We start from the raw sequence: 5963 nt of genomic DNA on the forward strand, positions 1-5963 counted from the left end.
TAGCTTCAATTCCACCCAATTAAGCCATTTTGGTGTACAAAAATAAGCCTTTTTTCAGCCATCCGAATTTCCATTCTTTTTCCAAATTGTCCGAAATTGATTTTTCCGCAAAATTCCGGACTTAATAGAATTTCTCCAAAAGACGAGATGACGTCCTAAAAATGAGTTGTGACACGCTCGAATGTTCGAATTCCGAAACCGAATTCAATTTCGTGGTTAAAATCGACCGAATGTGATTTTAGTACAACCTAATCTATCAGGTAGCTTTTAGGGATTTTAGTGTGTTTGACCCATGGTCAATAATTTTTGATCCACGTTTGTGCATCTCCAACTCGTAGACAAGTTTATATTGTCATAAAAATCGCAGGATTTCAATTACATGTCCCGAGTATAATTTCGATAGAAAATCAGGTTAGTGCCATTCGACGCGAATTTCGAATCTACCTATATACAATCACAATTTGATTATAACGGTGTCATATTGACCCTTACCGATTATTATGGTCGAGCAGTCGATTTTCGATCGAAATTCTCTAGTCTGTCGTATTTATATCCCTTTACGGTTTTACATAATAGATTAGTTAACTCATGAAGGGTCAATTTAGAGTAAAATGACCATTGGCGCGTCAACGAAACAACAATTTCATATTATCAAGATAGGGTCGAATTTCAAGATGTCATAGTATGTAACTTACTTGTTTAATCGGAAATTCAATTTAGTGCCTTTTTTCCCCTGAACTCTAAATAAAGAGGAAATTCTCTTTGATCAAATTGCTTCAATCTTTCCCACTTTCTGATCTGCTAAGTTCTTCTACGTAACATATGGCAATCATGTTGTGCAATCGGCAGCTCGGAAAACTATGAGATTGTTATGAAAAAAGTGGGCAAATCATTCAGACACCTTGTGTGTTGAAAGCTTATCGACTACCCTTGTTAGAATCTCTCTCTCTCTTTTTGGTGAAAGTAAGTAGTTGTATTGAGCTGTACCAACTTTACAAGAGGAAATCTTGGCACCAAAACTTGTACTCAGAGTGACAAGACGTCAAGGCGAGTGGAAGGGTACCAAGACGAAAGCAAGCAACAAACGGTATGAGCCACATAGGACAGCCAACGCAAGCTAAAAAAAAACAAAAAACAAAACAAAAGGCGATGGGGGGATCAAAATGGACGCAGCCAGATCACCCCAAGCACCAAACAAAAAACAAAAGGCACAGTTCAAGCGTGCCTTTTGTTTGGTTCCCAAGGATTGAAGCCTCTAAAATAGCAGCTACACGGAAAATAGCTTCATGGCTTCAATCAAGAATCCCTTGTAGAGAAAACAATTGGATCGATGCCCAGGCATGCTGGAGTCTCTTGCTCCTCGTGGTATTGTCAACATTCTTGAAAGTTAGAGCCTTATCTCGGACAACCTTAAGGAGATGGTTCTTCATGGCCAGGATCGTAGGAGTTAGCTCTCTAAATAAAATGTCATTCTTGTTCTTCCATATAATGTGACAGAGGGCTCCAAGGGAGAAACATGCAATGCATTTAACAAATTCTTTACCTGAAAGTAGGGACTTAGCCCATCATAGATTATTTGCCCAGGATCTGCTGCGCCAAGGTAGATTGCACCTGGTGGCCCAAAAAAAAGCAAGGCCGGCGGTAACGTAGCACCCAAAGAGCAAATGGTCAATGGAGTCCGTAATTTCATTGCAAAAAGCACACAAGCCACTATCAATTCTACCATATGACATTAACAGCTTGATAGAATCTCTTTGATCCATCCAATTTCTATTAATAAAATTGATAAGATATACAGAAGCTGTCTAGGAATGCATGAGTATCGTGTATTTGTCAGAACCAAGTGACCGACTGCCGTGAGTGTTAGACTAATCTACCACAAATGCAAGGTCCACGTGATTCTACTGCCAAAGCATGGTGAGACGAGAGATTAAGTTTCGTGATGTTATTCTGTAAGACTTCTGATTTAGGCTGCCTGGTGCCTATCTGTTTACTCTCCCTGTAAATGAGCAAAACATCTTGAGCTGCATTTGGTAACCTGCATATGTAGCTGAATAGTATAAAAGGTATCCTCCCCGGCATTTAAGGACATTGTGAGTCTTGGATAAGATGGCCTCGAGGACCGACCTCAAAAGGATGGTTAGGGTAACGCTTATCTATCCAAGAAACTAAAAAAATTGAAAAACAAGTTCATCTTCTCACTTTTTCAACAAGTGAAATTTCCTGATGCAATTTCGATTCAGGGTGAATTCCATGTCCAGTGTGGGGGCTGCTGAAGGTCACTGTCTTCTTTGTCAATAGTTTTCTGAAGCTGAACGTCATAATTTTGTCATTACAATTAGTCTCTGCTATCTTTCCCTCCCTCTGCCGACGTCATATATCTGTTCACTGCATCTGCTTTGAGAAACTTGTTAACTGGACCATTGAAGTGAGTAAACTCTATTGAGGTCACCTCTTGGGAAGCAGTGATCCGAAGGTATCGGCTCTTCAAAGTTGTGCAAAAGGTCGTGTGCCCACGAGTCTAAAACAATCGAACGTCCTTGTATCACGAAAGCTTCCAAATCCATGAACCATCGAAGAAACTATCAGAGGTATCGAACTTTAGTCAACCACATGCCAAATTGATTGGGAATACTGTCATTGATAGAATTGCAATATCATGACCTTGTTATCTCTTAAGAAGATCTTAAGGGTTGGTTCTCCCAGCGACAATCCATTTTTTTCTGGGTTAAAATTGCAAATTGCATATATGCAGTACTTTGCGAGAGCTTTTAGTTAATAAATCATTGGGAAAATAAGTGATACGGCACATATAATTGTTCTATGACAAATAAAAGAGAGAACCTGCTGCACAAGCTGCGGGAGAAAGACCATTATGTTACCATGGGAAGCATTCAAGATTAACTAGCTCTTCTAATTTTATGTCCCCCGACGCGCTTATCATCATCGAACTACGTGCGGGCATCGCTTGAGACACTTGTTGCATGCTTGGCCAATACTCTGGTTTGCAATTAAGCACAAAAATGTCATCTTCAAGATAAAAACCACTTGCCATAGCACGTCACCTTCTGGGTATGTAATTCTCTTATCTGAATTTTGTTTTAGTGGCAAATATATATATAGCTGAGAGATACATAGAAGCTAACTAGAACGCATCAGTATCGTGTATTTGGCAGGATCAAGTGAGTCATTGCCATGGGTGTTAGACTAATCTGCCCAACAATTGCATTGTGCGCGTGACTGTACTGCCAAATTAGAGAACCATTCCAAATTTCTCACATGGAGTGCAAGGTTGAGGCTGATTATTGCACAATAGTCGGGTAACTTTACCAAGTGCATTCACTTGACATAATATAGGTAGTAATTTCTTCGTTTAACCTTTCTATCATTTTTCTAATTTTACCTTTTTTTCCTCTTTGCTTTATAATTATAAAAATAAGTTTACAAGGGCCAATTGAGAAATATAAAAGTCAAACAAAAGAGTAATGTGGCATATATATAAATATACATAAAAAAAACAATTAAATCATGGTTCTGTTGTGTGTTTGAGATGAAAAATCTCACTTTGAAAAATGTTGAACAAACTTTGGTTCAAATGAATGTGAAATCTATTTGGAATTTAATATGGATAAATGCCAATAGATTAGTGCTTGATTCTAGTTTGCCTGTCCTACTCATGAACATATACCCTAATTTGATCAAATAACTACACTTGCGAAGAAGGACTGCCAAGCACTAAAAATATTTACGCATAACTTTTGAGTCACCTTAAATTTTTCGCTATTCACATGTACTTTCAAGAAACTAAATTTAATAATTTCATAATGCTTTCAAAATTTTCGCTAGTTAATTTATTTATAGAAACTTCTTTAAAAATAAGACAGGTCAATGAGGAGTGAAATTTTAAAAACTCTATCTAATTTATCTCTTTTTTTTTTTTTTTTTTTTAATCGGATAAGTATTTATGGTTTGAAATTTTGAATGATCGTCAGCTGAGAAATAAAAAAGGAAAAAGATGACGAAATCACCCAGCCTATCACGATCCGCCACGTTCGCAGGGAACACTTCTGTCTCCGCCAGCTCATCTGTCTTCCGCATGTAACTTTGCCGCGTGAAGTTCAACGTTCGAAAACAGAAAGAGGCTCAGCGTCTGCAACAAAAATCTTCGCCGGAATCCCCAATCCCCTCTGCGAGCCTCGCCGAAATCAGCATGAATTCTGAAACATCAGCAGCAGCTTGTTCCGTTCTAGGTTTTTTTATTTTTTTATTTTTTCCTCCTTGTTCTCGCCCGGAGCTAGCTTCGAGTTTTCTGGCGCCGATGGCGGGAAGTTCCGGGGAAGGCCTCCTGCTCCATGGCGGAGCTATTCCCTCCCGATCGCAGTGAGTGATGCTCGCGGTTCTCTCTTAGTAGATTCGAGCTTAGCGTCTCCTGAGGTTGATACGTCGGTTGGATTCTGATTCTGGTCTGGTTTTGCGGTCTTGATAGCCAGGGGCTAATGCCGAGGGCGGCGGCAGTGGCGGCTCGGCGGATGAAATCTTGCTGCAAATCGATCTGGTGGACGGTGGCTTGGATCATGAGGCCATTGGTGGTCTCCGCAGGCAAGTCCACCGATTGAGAGATGTAAGTTTTGATCGATGAACTCGGTTCTCCCCCCCCCAAAAAAAAAAAAAAAAAAAAGCCTGGGAATGTGCTCTGTTTTTGGTAATATTCGACAACTAGCTGGCAGGATGCGCTGAGATTGCAGCATATGTGTTACTATGATCGAATTCGTGATCTTTGGCTACGGTTTTGTTGGAAAAACATGGTGCGATATCAATATGCTTTGGGTGATCAAGCATAGCTTATGCATATAAGTGAGTTCTTTGCAGTCTAATTGGTGGGTAAAAACTGTGGAAAAGATTGCTCAGATTCGAGCACCAGAGGTTACCAGGGAGTAGAATCTGCGCTTTTGCTGTTCGTCTGTTCTGTCATCCCCTTGGGGGAGAGATCAATCATAATCGCTTTTTCTTAAAATGCTGAGACTGAACAAGAGCATTTTCCGAGAATGGCTCAAACAATGTCATCCACATCATCGTATTTGTGTTGATTTGTTTCTTCTTGGTCTACCTCTGGTACAAATCTCTGGGTGACGAGGAATTGGCGCTTTGCTTCAACGCTTCGTTAGACATATTCTCTAGATTTCAATAAAGATCGCTCTAAATGGAATTGTCCAGGCATACGAGGACATTCCTTTTTTTTTCCCGGTTGAAATCTTGAAATTTCTGATTGTTTTCTTTGAGCTGTGTCTGCTATACCGACCAGATGACATTTTTAACACTCTTGCGGCTAATTCAGGTTGTTGTTCCTTTTTATCTTTTTGTCTCATCGCATCAAGCACCTCTTGGTAAGCATTGATCTGAAAATATCGGCTCTTCCAAGTTGTGCGAAGGGTCGCGCAAACAGGAGACTAACAAAGTTCCCAACTGCACCAGCAAGATGGATTCATTTAAGAGGAGGTCAACGTACTTCCTTTCTTTATTTCGCCATTGCATACCATCGTGTAGCTGGAATTTTCCCAGAATGCTGCGCAGAAACCTTGTACTTGGGTAGAGGATGGTACACACCTCTGGTTTGCATTTCTTCCTGGGCGGACCAAAATGGTGCTATGCACTAGTTCATGGATGAACTCGCTTACACCTCAGCATGTCATAGAAAAGGTGATAATGTTTTATGCAACAATAGTCTCCTTTCACGATTTTTACAATTCTGTCTTTTACAGTAATGACAACTTTCTCAAGAGCCATTTCACGGCGCAATATAATTATCATAATTCTTGTGAAGGAAGCTGTCGTGGAAAAAATCATTGGAAAAAAAAAAAAAGAAAACGAAAAGATGCAATAGGTCCACAATTCTTGAAGTATTGATTAGCTCCAAGCCAGAGAAACCAATATTGATTAATTACTCGGAATTTCAGTAAAGCCAT

Source organism: Eucalyptus grandis, chromosome 6, assembly GCF_016545825.1.
Source record: "Eucalyptus grandis isolate ANBG69807.140 chromosome 6, ASM1654582v1, whole genome shotgun sequence".
Taxonomy (NCBI): Eukaryota; Viridiplantae; Streptophyta; class Magnoliopsida; order Myrtales; family Myrtaceae; genus Eucalyptus; species Eucalyptus grandis.